This window comes from Quercus robur, chromosome 4 (genome assembly GCF_932294415.1).
Source record: "Quercus robur chromosome 4, dhQueRobu3.1, whole genome shotgun sequence".
NCBI lineage: Eukaryota > Viridiplantae > Streptophyta > Magnoliopsida > Fagales > Fagaceae > Quercus > Quercus robur.
In genome coordinates this window covers 55,085,332-55,105,696 of record NC_065537.1, presented here as the reverse complement: position 1 = coordinate 55,105,696, position 20,365 = coordinate 55,085,332, and the positions used below count along the sequence as shown (strand labels likewise).

General features: G+C 32.7%; 1 pseudogene; it reads right to left on the bottom strand.

Annotated features, from left to right (window-relative positions):
- Positions 1 to 5,939: 5,939 nt before the first annotated feature.
- On the bottom strand, positions 5,940 to 14,210 carry LOC126723012 (wall-associated receptor kinase-like 6; annotated as a pseudogene).
- Positions 14,211 to 20,365: the final 6,155 nt, after the last annotated feature.

The window sequence follows — 20,365 nt, the reverse complement described above, 5'->3', positions numbered from 1 at the left end:
AAAATCCTAAACAACAAAGTTGTAAAGTCCTTATTAACTTGTACATGTGCCGGTCAATATCTGTCGATAAAAGGAGTTCCTTCTTGACATTTTCCAAAAGTTTGAAAGAATATAAAGTAAAGTCATCACCAAAGAACTGTTGGAATTTATTTGATTCTGGAAAACTTCTTAATTGACACAATTTTAATAACTTTCATAATTTAACAACTTTTTATTAACTTGAATTATTTTAAGAATGACCACTATACGGATTACCGAATAGGCATTTTGGCTTCCAGCACCTTCATGTTTATGCGGGGAAAGAAGGCTCGAGCCGAGCTGCCATTTCCAGTATTGCAATCAAATTCTGGGTATCTTAGAGTACACATACAATTAAAGCATACCATAATTATATATAGCCTTACAAGAAAAAGTATAGCTAGACAACATATTTTCCCGCACCCTCCGTGAAATTTTGTTCCTTCGTTTACTTGGACTTCATAAAGTGGATAGAAGTCACAAAATCACAGCGGGCATATTAATATTCTAACTTGCACACCTAAATTGCTGTCAGATTATTTTTCTTAACAGAGTTTGTTTGAGATCCGCTTATTTTGTGAAAACTGAAAACTTTTTGCTGAAAGTATTGTAATCATAAATTTTTGAAAATATTTTTTGAGGAATTGAAAAAATTGTCAAAAAAGTTGTTAACTTTTTCAATTTTTCATAAAAGGTTTCCTAAAATAGTTTACCAAAACATATATTAGTAAAACCCATATATAAAAATCCCAAACAACAAAGTTGTAAAGTCCCTATTAACTTGTACTTTTGCCGGTCAATATCTGTCAATAAAAGGAATTCCTTCTTGGCATTTTCCAAAATTTTGAAAGAAAAAAAAGTAAGAAAAGCCAACACTAAAGAACTGTTGGAATTTGTTTGATTTAAGTAGACTTCTTAATTGAGTCGTGTGATTATACCGATATTTCAACTTTTTTTTTTTTTTTTGAATATAGTACATGGTTTCTAAATTACCTTCATATATTGAGTGGACTTTGTAAATGATAATGAAGCATGTAAGGTATAAACCAATTGAATGAGAGAAAGGCAAACTCTTGCATTCAGCCTGAAATTACAATACAAACGGCTTCAAGAGTACAACTTGATTAATTCCAGCTATCTGCCTAATATTGATGCAGAAACTAGTATATTTACTAGATAGTAGTTATTATTGTGTACAAAAATTCTGTATCATAAGTGTGCATTGGAAGTATTCATGAATTATATGATACATATATAGGTGCATATCGTATTAATCGTAACGTGTTGTAAAATCATACATATCGTACAATATACATACAGACATATGAGTTAAAATGAGTCTTTTTATTTTTTAAAATTTGTGATTTTATTTGAATCTGATAGGCCAAAAAACGAATTGATCCATTGTGATAAATTAATTGATTAATTAGCCAAATTTATTAATTAATCAAATTAACATACAAATGCGTTGTAGCACAAACAAACCCAATTAAACTAAGTGCAGTGGAAATTAAATTGATACGGTGATTTGTTTATGAATGGAGAAAACCAATATGGCAAAAACCCCACCGGGTGATTTTAAGGTCACCACTCCCGAGAATCCACTATTATCAAAACAAGTGGTTACAAGTAAAGGAATCCTAGTACCTTATACTAACCTACAGTTGAACCCTTACTCCAATATCCAATTGGACTTGTTCTGTAGTGACAATCTTTCCTTGTAATGCATGGCTCCCAGTACGTGACTAACCAATTGCGTGGATCCCAATACACGACTATAATCACCAACTAGAGAAGGTTGTTGGCTGCAAAGTTTTTTAGTTCATCCAAACGATGAAGTTCAAGAAGATACTTGGTCACAAAATCCTACGGTGCACAAACACAACAACTTCTTCACAAGAACGATGAATTGGGGCAAACTCTGTCTCCGGTCACAATTTGCATGAACAAACTTTTGCTCGAACAAACTTTTGCTCAACACTTGTGCAACTTGTGTCCACTTTGACGGCCCTTAAAATAATCATTTTATATGTCTAGGGTTGTGAGAAAAGAAAGCCCAAACACATAATCACGGATTTGAGTCAAAATAGAACTGAAACTCTGTTTTTCATAAACCTCGATGGATACCCTATCTATTGAGCTGCTGTCGAGCCACGGGGTTGGAACAGCTCTTCAAGCTTGATAGATGGCTAGCTGTTGAGTTTTAATGACAGGCACTTTTCAGACTTGAATCTTGGACAGACTTGCATAGCTTCAACACTTGATCTTGAAACAAATTTTCTTGAAGTATTAAACACATCCTTGTACCTAAATACAAGTAAAGTGCGTTTTGTCAAAGGATTAGTGGTGTACTGTCGCAGGCAACCAAAAATAAAACTTATACTCCTAAAAATATATTTAGTAGTGGGAGCAAGGATCGTTCTCACGGAGAGTATATAGCCTAGTTTTATGCTACGTGAACAAGGAGGGAGAGGGGTTTGAGTATAATGAAAACAATTTTAATATATTGTGTTCATTAATGAAATATTGTTGTAGTGTTATTTGATTTGATTTTATTTGCTAAGTTCTTGCCTTGCCTGCATTTACTGTTTTGGGATATTTTATTTGATATTAAATTATTGTTTCATTTACTTCTGTCATCTATATCATACCAGTCCTCCCCTAATTAATTGGCTTAATAGGTTACCCTTTCCATTACTTTTGGCTGTTTTTGCTGATTGTCTGCTCTACTTAAGTTTTTGTTTATATAAAGTTCTCCAAACTCTAGTAAAAAGCAATTATGAACTCTAGGGCTGCAATTTAGACTTGCAGTAGAGTGTATGTCAGTTATTTGACAGAAAATGTCAAATTATGGCTCTTGCTATGTGATGATCAGGCATGATATTAGATTAGATCATCAAGTTATAAAATTGGTCAGGTAGAGAGTTTGAGGTCAATGATAAAGATTGGCTGTACTTTCTTGGCTTGGAGGGCATATGCCCTCATGTTGCTTATAGAAGGGGTATTGTACTGAAAATTGATATTAGAGTGGAAGCATTTACTATGCAGACTAGGCTGATGTTCCATCTAGCAGATTTGCGTCCATGTGTCATACTCTGGTTGAATGAAACTAATTGATGTAGTGAAGTAAAGATAGTCTACCTTAGCAGGGTCAAGTGCAAGGATTGAGATCCTCTCCATTTGGATTGAAATAGACTAAGCCCAGTTAAAAGGATCCAATCTTGCTGCATCATTTGTGTATGATTAGACAAACTAAATTTAGCCACCTTAATGGCGTGGTTGAACATTTTAGAAAATAGACATTTTATGCTTGCAACTGCGGTCGAATCAACATACCCCTAAACATGTAAGATGACCAAAATACACCTAATACATCTAAAATTACCAAAATAGAGGTTTGGGGTATTTTGGAAGTTTCGAGGATATCTTCGACAAATTAATGGTTCTAAAGGTACTTTAGTCATTTTATAGGTTTCGAGGGGATTTCAGTAATTTTTTAGGTTTCGAGGGAATTTCGGTAATTTTTTAGATTTCGAGGTTATTTTGATCATTTTTTAGATTCTAAGGGTATTTCAGTCGTTTTTTAGGTTACGAGGGCATTTTTGTCATCTTTTAGGCTTTAGGGGTATTTCAATAATTTTTATATTTTTTGGTTATTTCGGTAAATTTCTAGGTTTCAAAATTATTTTGGTAATTTTTAGGTTTTGGGGTATTTCAGTAATTTTTTAGGTTTCAGGGGTCTTTTGGTCATTTTGTGGGATTTGGGGGTATTTTTTTTCATTTTCTGGGCTTTGGAGGTATTTCGGTAATTTTTAGATTTCGGGGGTATTTTGGCCATTTTTTTGGGTTTTGGGGGTATTTTTGTCATTTGATGGGTTTCGGGGTATTTTGGTCATTTTTGGGTTTTGGGGGTATTTTGATCATTTTTTAGGTTTTGGAGGTATTTTGGTCATTTTATTGGGTTTTGGGGGGTATTTTGGTCATTTTTTGGGTTTGGGGGTTATTTTGGTTTTTTTTTTGGGTTTTTGGGGGTATTTAGGTCATTTTCTAGGTTTCAGGGGTATTTTGCTCATTTTTTTGGGTTCTGAGGGGTATTTTGGTAATTTTTTAGGTTTTGGGGATATTTTGGACATTTTAGAGGTTTTGGGGGTATTTTAGTCATTTTAGATATTTTGGAGGTATTTTGGTCATTTTAGTGGTTTTTAAACATATTTGGTGATTTTAGAGATATCGGGAGTATTTTGGTCATTTTGGAGGTTTCATAAGTATTTTTCTCATTTTAGAGATTTTTGGGATATTTTGGTCATTTTAGTGGTTTTTGAGCATATTTGGTAATTTTAGAGATATCGAGGGTATTTTGGTTATTGTAGAGGTTTCATGGTTATTTTCCTCATTTTAGAGATTTTGGCAATATTTTGCTTATTTAGAGATTTTGGGGATAATTTTGGATGTCCAAGGGTATATTGGTAATTTTGGAAGTGTAGGGGTATTTGCGTCATTTTAGGTATTTAATGGTATTTGTAATTTTGGAGGTCAAGAGGGTATTCAAGTAGTTTTAGAGGTATTTGAGTCATATTAAGTTAAATGGATGGGTTACTAATTAAATGGGTTGGGTTGGTAGTGGATAATTAATTTATATATAAACGAGTCATAAATAGATAAATGGGTAATTACACACCCAACCCATTTATCACTCAATCCATTTATAACCCAATCTGGCCATTTGCCACCCCCTACCCACAAGCCACAGCTCCCACCACTCAGTCTTCTATGTTTATGTCTTGGTAAGTTCTTTTGTTTTTGTTTTCCTTCACCCTTCTCAGTTTGACAACTGATTTTCACTAGGTTTCAATCTTTCTATAGTTCTGTTTTTATTTTTTATTTTTTTAATAAATGTATTTGCATATTGGGATTGGACTCTCTTCAAAAACGAGCCCTTTCGATTGCTATTCTATTCTATTGTTATTTGGGATTCCAATGAAACCAAGTGTTTGATTAAATGCGTGTGAGTATCCTCTCTTACTGTTGGCCTATGTGGGTAATTTTTTTTCTCTTTTTCTTTTATGTTTTTAGGTTGTAGTTGAATTACAGTGGTAAATTAGAATTTACACAGTTTATTGGATGAAGTCAGGAAATTTATATTGGGGAAAGCATCATTTAAGTGTAATTTTTTTTCCTCTACCAATAATATATTGACGATAGCAAAACAAAGATTCATGGCATATGTTAACAATTCAAACTTAATAGGATATGACATGCATATTCTACAACAACACTACAATAGACTACATCCATATTGGTGGCTTTTTCTATTATGATTTACTTCATGGAGCTAAGCAACATTTAACTGTAATTTTTTTTCTTTAGGGGATTTTGTATTATGAATATCATACTTTTGTTATATGTATGGTACAAAAACAACGTATGATTTTGTCAATAGGCTCTCCCTCATCTGAACTGCCCAACCCATAGCTTTCGTATGTTTCCTTATCATAATGTTGCTCCCAGTAAAAGACCATCCTACTACCTGGTGCTGAGTTGTTGACACAACTATATCAGCATTAGCACAGGTGGGGGAGAGATCCAAGAGAGAAGCAGCCATGGCCATTGCCAAGCTTTTGAGTTTGAGCAGTGAGTGTTAAGAGTTAAGCATGAAGTGTGAGTGGAAGACCCACCAAGAACTTATAAGAAATGTTGGTATTTAGTAAGTAATGCAATCCAAAGGAGGATTGGGCATTAGAGCTGCACGTCTCAGTAATGAGGCTTGCCTTATGAACCAAGCTTGACGGATTTGGACTAATCCAAACACTAAAACTTTTTATCATCAAAACTCAACAGTTAAAATTATACTTTCCTATGTCAATACCAAAAGGACCTAAACAAGACCAACCAAAGATATAATATCATTATTGATACTGTACTAGGAGGAGTTTAAAAATAGTAATATGATTTGATAATAGTTTACACATGAAACAAAAATGAATAAGTACATAGTTTATTAAACAAAGTGATAAAATGGATAAAAGTGGTAGGACACCTGATGATGAAGTTGTACTTGATTCTAAACATGAACTTGTTCAAATTGAAACGTCATTCGAAGGTCCCATATCTCCATTTCCAACATATTCAAGTTCTTCAAAATTTGGTTGAACGGACGAAATTTTTTGAACTCCCTCCAACTCCATCATGATTTCTATCATTGTAGGTCGTTTCTTTCCATTAAAGTGCAAACATCTTTTTGCAAGATTAGCAATTGTCATGATTTCATCTTTATTACCAACCTTACTTACTTGAGGATCAAGTATATCAAAGAGACGGTTCTCTTTTAATGAATGAACGAAATATGTAGATAGATTTCGACCTTCTTGTGATCTTGTCGAAGAAACTGGTTTTTCTCTTGTTAAAAGCTCAATAAGGACCACTCCAAAACTATAAACATCACTCTTTTATGTAAATTGGCATGTTTGAAAGTATTCTGGATCCAAGTACCCAAAAGTACCATATACTAGTGTGGTTACATGAGTTTGACCAATGGCTATTGATCTTGAAGTGCCGAAGTCTGCTACTTTTGCTCTGTATTTGTCATCAAGGAGTATGTTTGAAGATTTTATGTCTCGATGGTAAATGGGTAGTGAAGCTGCCGAGTGTAAGTATGATAGAGCTCCCGCAATTTCAGTGGCAATTCTTAAGCGCATATCCCATGTTAGTAATGGAAAATCTTCATTTTCTTCATGGAGATACTGAAAAAGTGTGCCGTTAGGAATGAATTCATAAACTAGCATAGGAACTTCTGTCTCTAAACAACACCCAAGTAGTTTAACCACATTTCTATGATTGATTTGTGAAAGAATGATAATCTCATTAATGAATTGTTCAAGATTTCCCTCATCCACTATGTTGCACTTTTTAATTGCCACAATTCTTCCATCAATTAACATTCCTTTATAAACTGTACCTTGTCCACCCTTACCAAGTATTCTGTTTTCATTAAAACAATCTGTCGCATTTTCCAACTCCTTTGAATTGAATAATTTTGCCTTCTGAACATTGTTTTCATTTGAAGATAATTGTTGTTGTAATAACAAACCACCATTCCTTTTGAAGAATTTTTGCTTCAGCTTCATTTTGTTTCTTTTCTTTATCACTTTGTATAACCACCAAGTAATAAGTAGTAGAAACAATACCCCAAAGCATGTACAAATAACTGCATACATCAAGAAAATAAAATAGAAACATCACATCAACATAATAAAAAAAAAATTTAGGTTAGAAACATCAGACTAAATTCGGGTTATATAAAAATATGCGTAAGTGTAAAATAGATTTGAACACAATTGCGATGAATTAGAAACTTATTTCCCACTATAGGTTACTAGCTTTAGTTTTTCTATTTTTTACAGTAATATGTTCTCACGACATGCACAGCCTAAAAAAGTGTTATCTCCTAATTAATTTCTTAGGATATAGAAAATTTACTATTAGGTACTTGAATTTTCAGGTAACAGTCTAATGGTATACTGTGTTTTTATTAAATGACAGGGACTTGAGTTTGGGATTTTTTTTGCCCAACAAAAATGTCTCTCTTATTTAATTTTGCAACATGTCCCTGGGCGGCGGGCAGTTCTGCCTTAAATGAGCTTAAAAAACCTAATTGAAAAAATCTTACAAAATTATTTTATAAAAAACAAAATATTTGTATACTCGGTTTGGCTTACCTCTAATAGTTTTTCAACTGGACATTCATTTAATTTTTTCTTAAAATAGAATGATATGGTAGTATATTTTAATCTCCACTTTTTGTTTATTTAGTGAGTGGTGTGATAGTTTCTGATTTTTTTAAAAAGAAGAGTCAATTCTTAAGCTAATTGACTTTTTATGGGCTTCATTGAGTATACTAAAATGTATGAAATATAAATATATATTTATATATATATATATATATATATTAATAAAAGTTGTTTCCATGATATAGCTCGGAAAGGTAGGATCAAGTCATGATTCCCGTCCGTCATGATCTATTGAGTTAAGAAAAGCTAATAAACTAAAAGTAAAAATCTATTTGCCAAGTAAGAAGGAGAGGTAAGATGGAACGCATTTTCCAATGGGTGAAACAGAAAAGACTTCTAAGAGAATTAAATGATAATTAAAATTATAAACACCATATTTGTTAGAATTATGTTGTTAAATAATTAAATGTACGATTTTTTTTTATAATTTAAGTATTTGGAACCGTCATAATCTATCATTATATCAGAATAGAAAGTATTAAATGATTAAATTTACAATTTTCAAATATTTAATGAATACAGATATACCTATAGTGGCTATCTTCCATCGAGTCTTTCGCCTGTGGCAATTGTAACCACCATCTGTATTCTCACAATCTGACTTGTCGGGACATCCATTATCGTCTTTCTCGCATTCATTTATATCTGATAGGAATAGGATAACATGCAAATTTATAAATTCATTAATTTTTGCGTGCATGTGATGCTTATTACAACATACATTTTTCTCCCAAAAAAAAAAAAAGTTACAACGTAACATGCATATCTGCGCATTCATCTATATGATATCTAATGGAATTTTGACAGAAAAATTAATAAATTCATTAAAATTTTGGGCACTTTGGTGCTCACTCATATAGGCAAAAGTGGTTTCAAAGGTTCTAAGCACCAGACGTTCTTCAAGATTGATTTGGGTTAAATCCAAGGGAATTAAAAAATCTCAAACAACCTTATTACTAGCATTGTCTTGGTTCTTTAGCATCCTTACTCAGGGTCAGAACCACTCACCCCAGAAGGGGGGGGGGGGGGGGGGAATATTGAGCATTTTGAAGATTTAGGTTATAAAAATTGGAGTTAGCCCTCCAAATATTTGAGTTAGTGCAATGGTACCCTTGAAAAAAATATGTTTTGCATCCTATAAGTTAAGAGGTGTAACAAATTGGACCATGTAATTTCGTAACTAATAAATTAAACGTTAGAATTCTATTAAAAAAGAAAGAAAGTATACCCTATAGTTTAAAAAAAAAATAACAAATTTTCTTTGAAACATTAAGATGCTGTCGTCATACTGTAATAAATGTAATTATTAAATATGCTAACTATTTGATATATATATATATATATATATATATGTAGACATATCAAGTACACTAACAAAATAAATACAGAGTTCTATCGAATTGATAATTTATTTTAGAATAAATCTAATATGTGATGATATGTTATTTAAAATCAGATATAATTCTTGAGTAAAATTTAAAATAACGTGGTATAATGTATTCTTAATTTTTTATGTTTTTAGAAAAGGAAATTTTCATCCTGAAAGGGATATTCTCTATTTCAATGATGGATCATAGCTTGGGCCTATCTTTTGGCGTCTAGTCTAGTTGATTATCTTTTGTTCCCCTTAATGTAACCTAACGTAATTTCATTTAATATACATAATTACTCTCTGTGAAAAATTCCAACAAAATACCAAGTATTAATCCTCAAAAACATAATTTTTTTTTTTTTTTTGAGAAGGCTCAAAAACATAATTAGAGCACATTTGATTTGGTACACTGTAATGATTATTACATGGGAATAGAAATAAGTATTATAAGGAATACATTAAGTTGAAATGTAATAAGTAATACTATTCATTAATTTGGTGACTATTTAGAAATAGAATCCTGAATATACATTCACAATTTAGTAGAGTAAAAAAAGAATGTGTAATTATATCATTTTTAAGTCAAATTTCCTAAAATACACTTATTTTAGGGTGTTCAAAATAGAGCTAATAATTAACAAGAAGAAAAATTCATTTTCTTTCCTTTGAAGATGTGGCAACTAATGGCTTTTTAGGAAATATTTTTAAAAAGTTATTACATAAGGTGAAAAAAATAAATATTCAATACTTTTGATAATAAATAGTTATTCATCATTTTGAAGAATAGCTATTCATAAGGAATAACTATTCATTGTAATAAAAACATAAACAGACAACCGAATAGTTATGCCATAAGAATATCTATTAAATTAAAGTGTCATTACAATCTACTAAACGTGTCCTTAGTAACGTATAAGATGGAATATGTATAGTATGAAATACGTACATGTTTCATTTGACTCAATATTTATTTATTTTTTCTTGTTGTAAAAATACGTCCTAAAAGCAAAAATGAAAAAAAGCGTAAATAAGCGTACATACAAGTATATTACAAATTTGAATGAAAAATTCAAAACTAGTTTATAAATGATGTTATTATATTTTAATTTAGTAGCATACTTGTATTATCTTAATATTAATTTTACAAGATGTTATAAAGATTCAACTACTTATTAATAATTTAATAAATTTAGTATATATTATTATTCAAATTTAGTTTTTTTTTAATTTATAAATATGGCAAGAAGGAGACAATGTTTATTTATTCTTTCATACATTTATTTTGCCAAAAAAAAATATTTATTATTTGAACAATGATTTCTCCAAACTAGTTCAGAAAAAAACTCTTCAAACTCTTTTTATATCTTTTATTGTCTGAGAAATTTGAAAATCTAACTATAAGATTGCATGTTTTTTATATTCTTAACACATATGTTACATTTCATTCAAATCGGATATTATTTACTACTCGATCAGTAAACTCATTTTTTATTCATAATTTTAGATTACAAAAATTTGAAATTTAAACATTTGATTAATGATATATCTATTGATCTTTGATCTTCTTGAAATTTTGGAAACATATATTAAATAATAAGAACATACAATCCAACAATTAGATATTCAAAATTCATATCCAATAAAATATATATATATATATATATATATATCAAAATAAGGAGTTTGAAGAGAATCTTTTTCCTTCTTATGTCATGTTAATATTGTGGGGCCAGGGAACTTATGATCCGGCCCACGCTCTATTAGGGCTTGGGGCCCATGCCGAGGAAGGTGTGTGCCGAGGACGAATGGGGAAAGGCCGAAGTGTCGAGAGGAACAACCGAGGACGACCCTGTCCTCGGCACTCCAGGACTTCAAGGGGAAGAGCAACGTCTCGATGAAGGCCGCCCCCAAAAAGCCCCCTGAAGGAGATGCGAGTAGAATAGGACCCACGTGGGGGTACGGTGCAAAACTGGTTCAGGGTAAATACGCCCCCTTCGCATTAAATGCACCCGCCAGCGTCCTGACCATGTTAATGAGACAAGACGCCTGGACTGGGTGACTTCGATCATCGCAACTAACAGAAAGCAAGGAGGGACAGCTGATGGGACATGTACAGAAGTAGGCACCTGCCTGACTAACAAGTGGAGGGCTAAGATCAACCAAGAAGAGCTATATAATGTAAAGGTTAATGCACCAAAAAAGGGGCTGGGAAAAATGGCAAAAAACCAGAGCCTCCCAGCCCGCCTCCAAGAGAAAGACTCCTAGGGCGAACACGATTTAATTATGTATGAACACCACGGAAACCTACTGTCTTGTGACCAAGGTCTAACCTTTCAAACTCACGCTCTATAAATGATATTGTTTGGACCTTTTTACGTGCAAACCCAACATTATTATGGGTCCTCACAAATTGTGTCCTTACAAATATAATTTTAAATGATTTTATTTATTTATTTATTTTAAAACCATTATATAGATTATATATGACAATAAGATCTAATAGTTCAAATTATAGAAAAACATTACTAGATGAAAAAATTTCAAGATTATAATAAAAACGTGAAAATGCTAGTGTTTAATTTTGATAAATTAATAGTTATATATAATTAAATGTCTTAAGTCTTAAACAAAATAAGTAATTATACTTTGAAAAAGAGTATTTAAATTTAGTTGAGTTAAATTATTTTGTATAATTATAATACATTAGATGTTTAATACATATTTAATACGTTTAGTGTATTTTATAGAATATTTTTTATGGAAAATGAGATTTTTATTAATAAATACGTACATATGTGTAATATATAGTACAGTAAGCATAGTGGAAAAATTCAAGAATTTTTTTCAGGGGGCTAACCTAAATATAATAAAATTCTAAAATTAAAAAAAAAGATTAAAAAATACTTTATTTTACAAATTAACTTTAAATCATTGCATATAATCTTTCAAGGTATCATTTATTACAAATTTGCTAGGACCATAACAAAATTTATAACTTTTGTCACACTATGATAAATTGAGAATGACGGAATAGGTCCACAATTCTACCACTCAAAACATGCTACATAAATAAATTGAGAGTTTTGTTATAATAATAATAATTATTATTATTATTATTATTATTATTATTATTATTATTACCAAACTATTTTTTTTTTATCTGCTAATATCAAACTATTATTATCAAAGATAAGTAAATTGCTAATAAAATAACATTACACACATTTTCACATTAGTGAGTAAGTTCAAACTCACATTTTTCACATTTTAAACAACATTACCTATATTTCTACACACTTTTTCACCCACACGTATTTCAAAAAACTTCAAACCACAATTCTCAAACTACTCTACTAAACACCCCTTAATGTTAACAATCTTATTTTATTATTACTGCTCCGCTACAATACTACACGCACTGACTTTTGTTTTTTCAAATTCTTTATTGTGATTTTTTGTTGTTGATAAGATTGTGATATTGTGCCTATAAAAAAATAATAATAATAAAGATTGTCATATTGTGAATTTATTAAAACTATCTTGTTGCTTGTAATGTCTTGACAAGCCACATGCATTTTGGAGGAGCTATCGGAGCTGGACCAGATTTTAGTCATCCTAGTGACTTTAAGCTCAGGGGTTCTAGTTCCTGCATAAACACTTACCCAGCTAAAAAAACTCTAGGATCCGGTAATTAGAAAATTAATTTTTTAATTTTGAAAAAGTTCCTTCTTTTACAAGGCCCCAGCTCCCGCATACATAAAATTTATTTGCAATAGACTTAGTGAATGCAACCTTAATCATACCGAATAGTCCATAGCTAAAAAAATTTAAAAAATAAGTAACAAAAAAAAAAAAAAAAAAATTTAAAAATAAAAATAATAAAGTGATGAACGTAGAGCTCAAGCGTGATCAGGCATGTAATTTAAAAACTACGGGAAAATTAAAGCTGTTGGTAATTGAAGTTTACCTTGACATCCCGTGTTAAGATAAGGATTTCCGTCGTATCCATAACGGCAATAATAATACTCGGCCCCGTAATCTGTATAGCTCGAAAATGCTTTCCGTTCATCTGTCTCGGTATAACTCATGGTATTAAACTTAGACAGTGTCCACTCCAGCGCCACGGGAACGTATTCCAAAAGCGGCACTTCGTCAGAGGGATTTGTTATGTTTGAGTCGAACCATTCCTCTTCTGCTAGGAATGCATATCTGCATTTTTCGATGTCTTTATTTTTCTCATCTTTACTTTTGAAATTTACATTAAATACTTGATTCCCATATGGGAATGCGGTCTGGCAGCATTTGAAGCCCGAACATTTAGCTCCCCTTTCTATCATGGTTTTATTATCGCAATCAGAATTGCAACCAACCAGCACCGTAGGATCAATACCGGACATCAGGGCTATATTGTTGCAACCAACCGAAAAAAATTTATTCCGATAGGATGAGAAGTAAAAAGGACTCCCCTTCATATTCACACCACCATTGATCGCTCCCGTACTTGTGCAATTCGAAGAAATAATATTTGGCATCTTGACTCGAACGATTCCTGGCTCACGATAAGAATAATTGGAAAGAAAATCATAATGATAAGGAAATATGATTTCCAGCACCTCCTTGTTTATGCTGGGAAGGAAGGGTCTAACCGAGCTGTCATTTCCAGCCGAGCTGCCATTTCTGGTACTGCAATTAATTTTGAACCAGTGGTTCAAGTAACAATCGGCTGCCATTCCAAACGGGTATGGAATACTAACATTTCCACAGAACTCTGCACAATTGGGCTTCACCATAGGTGGTGCTGCTGCTGCTGCTAATCCATATGTCAGAAGAAGTAAGAAAGTAATGCGCATTACAAATTGCACACCCATTTAATTTCTGTATCTTTTGCAGTACTGCAAAGCAAACCATACATACCCAGCCTCTACATATACCAATATATATAGCCTCACAAGAAAAGTATAGCTAGACAATATATTTTTCCGCACCTTCCGCGAAATTTTGTTCCTTCGTTTACTTGGACTTTATAAGTGGATAGAAGTTCCTTCCTAACATTTACCAAAAGTTTGAAAGAATATAAAAAAGTAAGTAAAGTCATCGCCAAAGAACTGTTGGATTAGGCATTTTGATTTCCAGCACCTCCATGTTTATGCGGAGTAGGAAGGCTCCAGCCGAGCTGCCATTTCCAGTACTGCAATCAATTTCTGGGTCTCTTACAGTACAACGTACAATTAAAGCATACCATAATTATATTATATATAGCCTTACAAGAAAAAGTACAGCTAAACAAGATATTTTTCCGCACCCTCCGCGAAATTTTGTTCCTTCGCTTACTTCGACTTCATAAAGTGGACAGAAGTCACAAAATCACAGCTGGCATAATAATGTTCTAACTTGCACGGTATCCGCGTGTATAAAAAATTTTTCATTTTGTACTTTTAAAATCTACTTTTTTTTCTATTTTATATATTTATTTTTATAAAATTTTTCATTTTGAACATCAGTTTGTTTATTATACAAATTTATTCAAATAAAATATTTTTTTTTTAACACTGTAAACAATAACCGTGAGAGGAGAGAGAAAGGAAAAAAGAGTGAGATGAAGAGAGGAGAGAGAAAAATATAATATAAAAAATTATTTACACGGTGAACAATAAGAGCAATTACATCAGTTTGGGCATAATTGTGCAAAATGGAAAAAGTGGCTAATTTTACACAATTTGAGCAAAAAAACACCCACATCAGCTTGTGCATAATTGTGCATTTATGCACAATTGCTACAGTAACCGTGCATATATGCATGGTTACTGTAGCATGTGTATTTATTATTTTATTAATTTCCGTTCGCACCTTTTTTTCTCTCTCTTCTCCATGCACAACGAACTCAGTGGCTTTCCTCTCCTCATCTTCTTTTTTCCTTAGATGCACACACCCACACCCACACCCACACCTACACCCACACACAAACACATCCACACAGACAAATCAACACACAAACACACCCACACACAAACAAACCCACACAGACAAACCAACAGAGAGATAGATCGGTGCTTGACTAGAATGATCAGTGCTTGTAGGTGAGAGCGGCGATATTGGAAAGGTGTGTTGAAAAGTGTAAGGCTTAACAAAGCGGTAGAAAAACCCATTGATGGCGAGCGATCTAGGTCGATGGGTCGAGAAAAAGACCCGGGAGGTTGGATCGATAAGAGGGTTGTGGAGCTTGGTTCGTAGATCGGCCGGTGAAGAAGTCCGATCGGCATGGTTCATGGATCGGCCGGTTGGGTTGGTAGTTTTTGAGTGGTGAAGAAGTCTGGCCGGCGTGGTTCGTGGATCGGCCGGTTGGGTTGGTTGTTTTCGAGAAAGAATGAAAGAAGGTAGAAAAGAGAGAGAGAGAGAGAGAGGTGATCTGTTCAAAAATGGGTATTGAGAGGGGTAGAGAGATGGGTATAGAGAGAGAGAAACAAATCAGAAAAAAAAAATGGGCAGAGAGAGAGAGAGAGCGCATATTGTATGTAAAGGTAGTTGAAAAAAATAATAAAAAAATTGAGAAGAAAGAATATTTTATTGAAATATCTTATAAAATAGATAAACTGATGTAAATGTTTTGTAAAAATGATAGTGTAAAATAGAAAAAATAGGTTTTAAGTGTAAAATAGACGGAATCTTATGCGCAAGCTGATGTAATTGCTCTAATCGTGTATATATACACAGTTACTGTTCATTTGCAAGAGTATTGTGCATATTTAGACATTTTTACAAAGATTGATATGGGAGGTTTTTGGGTTAAAATATGTAAAATTGAGCACTTTTTTGTATTTTAAAAAACTATCCATGCATTGGTGTGGTTGCTCTATGGCCCTATTTGGTAGAGTAGTTAAACAATTCATTTTCAATTTTCAAACAACATGACACATATTTCCACATACTTTTTCAACCACATGTATTTTAAAAAACTATAAACAACATTACTCAAACTCCTCTACCAAACAAGCCCAAAATTGCTATTGGTTGATTTTTCTTAACACCGTCAAATTAGGATCCACTTATTTTGTTGAAATTAGAAATTTTTTTAGATATGGCAAAACGGGTCAAAAAATTCAGACCCGACCCGACCCGACCCGACTTGATCCTGATTATTTTAACCCGAAGCAAAAACAAGTTGAACCGTGACTCGACCTTATTTTTTACAGGACAACCCAACCCGATTCAGAAAACTTATGATCCAACTCATTAAAAAAATTCGCTAAAAAAATATTGGCGTAAATACACTTTTGGTCCCTACATTTTAGGTCATTTCTCGATTTGGTCCCTAAATTGATTTTGCTTCTATGTCAGTCCCTGATTTTTCAAAATCTTTTTTAAAATCGTCCCTACTGTTAACCTGGTTACGGAAGAAGCTGATGTGACAAACAGAGTGCATAGGTGGCATGTTAATCGCTGACATGGCAAATAAAATAATATTAACAAAATTTATTTTGCTTTTAAAAATGACATGTCAACATTTTAATTAATAAAAAAATTAAAAAATTAAACTGAAAAAATTCAAAAAAAAAAAAAAAAAACCTTTTTTCAATTTTAAATATTGAGAAAACAATTAATAGTTTCAATTTTTCTTAAACTTTCTTAAGAAACAAACATTAAGTTAACACCCCTTCTCATTCGAGGCTGGTGTGTCTGTGTTTGTGTTTGTATCTATTTCATTTTCTTCTTTCTTTTAAGAAAAATCAAAATAAAAATAACTTAATAAATAAGTATTATTGGTGAGTGTTTGTGTCTGTATCTTTCTTTTTTTCTTTTTCCCAGATCCTCTCTTTCTCTGTCTCTTTATGTGTATATGTGTTTGTATCTTTCTTTGTTCAAGCTCTCTCTCTCTCTCTCTCTCTCTCTCTCTCTCTCTCTCTCTCTCTCTCTCTCTCTCTCTCTCTCTCTCTCTCTCTCTCTCTCTCTCTCTCTCTCTCTCTAAATTTGACTTTCTAATCTTTGGATTTTTCTAGTTTTCCGTAGGGTGGTCAATAATGGAGGTGGAGATCGGTGTGGTTAGGGTGGTCGAGGTGGAGATTGATGGTTGGGGTGGAGATCGGTAATCCATGGGTCTTGGATTATGGGTTTGGTTGGAGAGGGCTGGGTTTTTCTGGGTTTGATCGAGGTGGAGATCGGTGGTCAGGGTGGTCATTTTTGTTGGAGAGGGCTGGGTTTTTCTGGGTTTGATTAGAGTGGAGATCAGTGGTCGTTTTTGAACTATTTAGTTGACCATGACTCGGACTGGGCTTTGACTAGGTGGATTTGGTGTTGTTGATGGCGAGTTGATGGTGGATTTGGGTTTGTTGATGGCAGATTTGGTGTTGTTGATGGCAGATTTGGTGTTGTTGATTGGCGCGGTGTTGTTTGATGAAGTTTTGGGTTGGAGGTTTGATGATTTTTCAGGGTTGGTTTTCTCATGTTGGTTTGGGTTTGATGAATTTTTCATGTTCTGGAGGTTTCGGTGAAGGATAGGGATTTTGTATGAAATTTCGCATTGTTTTGGGTTTGATTGTGCTCTTGCTCTGGGTTTGATTGTTCTTGGATTCGGGAAGAACATGAAAAACAAGTTCTTGTATTCTTAGCTAAAAAATAATGAAAGCAATAATAATAATAATAATAAAATCAGATTTAAAAGTTTTTTTTTTTAAATTTAGTTTGAATTAAATTGAAATGAAAAATATAAATTATTTTTATTTTTTTAATTAAACTGACATGGTTTTTTTTAATTCAAAAAATGATAACATGGCATTTAAAAAATATTAAATAAAATATTTTATTATTATTTTACCAGTTGGCTTTGACACCTGGCACTTCTGTTTGTCACATCAGCCTCTTCTGTAACCGGTTTAACGGTAGAGATGATTTTAAAAACGATTTTGAAAAATCAAAGACTAAAATAGGAGCAGAATCAATTTAAGGATCAAATCGAGAAATAATTCAAATTATAGAGGCCAAAAATATATTTACGCTAAAAATATTTAAAATATGTCCTGATGCTAGGTGCACAAGCACAAAGCATCCTAACCAATAGTTAATAAATTATAAATATGGTCATATAAACAACTGTCAAGACAAGACAAGACAATAACTTCCCGTTCAATTCGACTATTTGAGCTTCACAACCAACCGAGTAATTAATAAAACTGTGAGGCTATGAGCGAACGAGACATGACAACACAAGGCAACCATTAAAAAAAGAAAAAAAAATCTCATTCAATTTGAGTTTGACTAGCTGACTTAGTCCTTTTAATCTTTTCACACTTGAGTCCTGCGGCTCTGCCCCTCTTTTCAGTTCACACTTTCACAGATTTCACATTTTTCACTTTTACAGGGCAAGAATTCAACTGCATGTTGTGTCATGTTAGTGCCAAAGTCAGGTTTTCTCCGGATTGAAGGGGGTGTTTGGTAGAGTGATTTGAGTAATGTTGTTTGTAATTTTTTGAAATATGTATAGATGAATAAGTGTGTAAAAATATGTGTAATGTTGTTTAAAATGTGAAAATGTAAATTTGAAACCAAACAGGCCCAAGTTTCTAATCTGGAAACTTAGTCCTCCTTTTAATCTTATCACACTTGAGTCTTGCACCTCTGCCCCTCTTTTCAGTTTTCACATTTCACATTTTTCCCTTTTACAGAGCAAGAATTCAAGTGCATGTTGTGTCATGTTAGTGCCAAAGTTCAGGTCTTTTCCGGATTGAAGTTTCTAATCTGGAAAAGCAACAGTTATGTGTCAAATATTGAAGTTTATCTGGTTTATTTTTCTGGTGATGCTACTCAGAATTTGAATTAACCATCAATTTGTGGTCTACCTTCGTTGCATCTCAATTTAGTTGGTAATGAAAGTGTACCTGTGAGCTTGCATACATTAGCGTGGAGATGTAATAAATCTAGACAAGACAACACAAGGCAACCATTTAAAAAAAAAAAAAATCTCATTCAATTTGAGTTTGACTAGCTGACTTAGTCCTTCTTTTCATCTTTTCACACTTGAGTCTTGCGCCTCTGCCCCTCTTTCAGTTTTCACACTTTCACACATTTCACATTTTTCACTTTTACAGAGCAAGAATTCAAGTGCATGTTGTGTCATGTTAGTGCCAAAGTTCAGGTCTTTTCCGGATTGAAGTTTCTAATCTGGAAAAGCAGCAGTTATGTGTCAAATATTGAAGTTTATCTGGTTTATTTTTCTGGTGATGCTCCTCAGAATTTGAATTAATCATCAATTTGTGGTCTACCTTCGTTGCATCGCAATTTATTTGGTAATGAAAGTGTACCTGTGAGCTTGCATACATTAGCGTGGAGTGTACAAGACAAACCAGGCAACCATTTTAAAAAAAAAAAAAAAATCTCATTCAATTTGAGTTTGACTGGGTAGGTATGTTTGGATATCGCTTATTTTGTAGAAAATTAAAAATTTATTACTAAAAATACTGTAGCAAAATAATTTTTAAAACGTAACAGTATTACTGTGGATCTGTTTCTTGCATTTTTCATTTGTTGGTTGGATCATGAACAGCATTGTGGGCCCGTTTGGATTGAACTTAACATTGCTGAAACTGAAAACTGAAAATACTGTAGCAAAATAATTTTTAAATGTGTGAATAGTACCGTGAGACTTATTTTTAATACTTGTTAATGTATGAACAGTGCTGCTACAGTGGGTAAACAGTACTGCTACAGTATATGAACAGTGATTTTGTCTCTACACAGTAACTTCATGTGATTTTACTATTCATGTGCTAAAAAAAAAAAAAATGCTGAAACTGAAACACGCAAAGCACGCAATCCAAACGGCCTCTAAGCGTCAGGCAAACTCACGCTTAGTCCTCTTAATCTTTTCACACTTGAGTCTTGCGCCTCTGCCCCTCTTTTCAATTTTCCCACTTTCACACATTTCACATTTCACATTTTTCACTTTTCCAGAGCAAGAATTCAAGTGCATGTTGTGTCATGTTAGTGCTAGGGGTTGCAACCCAGTATTATCCACTTAATTTGGATAAGTCTTAACTCAATCTATTTGAATATTTGGGTTAATTGGGTAAAAATCAATTAGGTTATTTAATTATATGGGTCTTAATAGATAAACCCACTAATACCCACTAAAACCCATCTAAAATTTAAATAAACAACATAAAATCTAAATTTCTAAAAAATGACCAAAATACCTCCG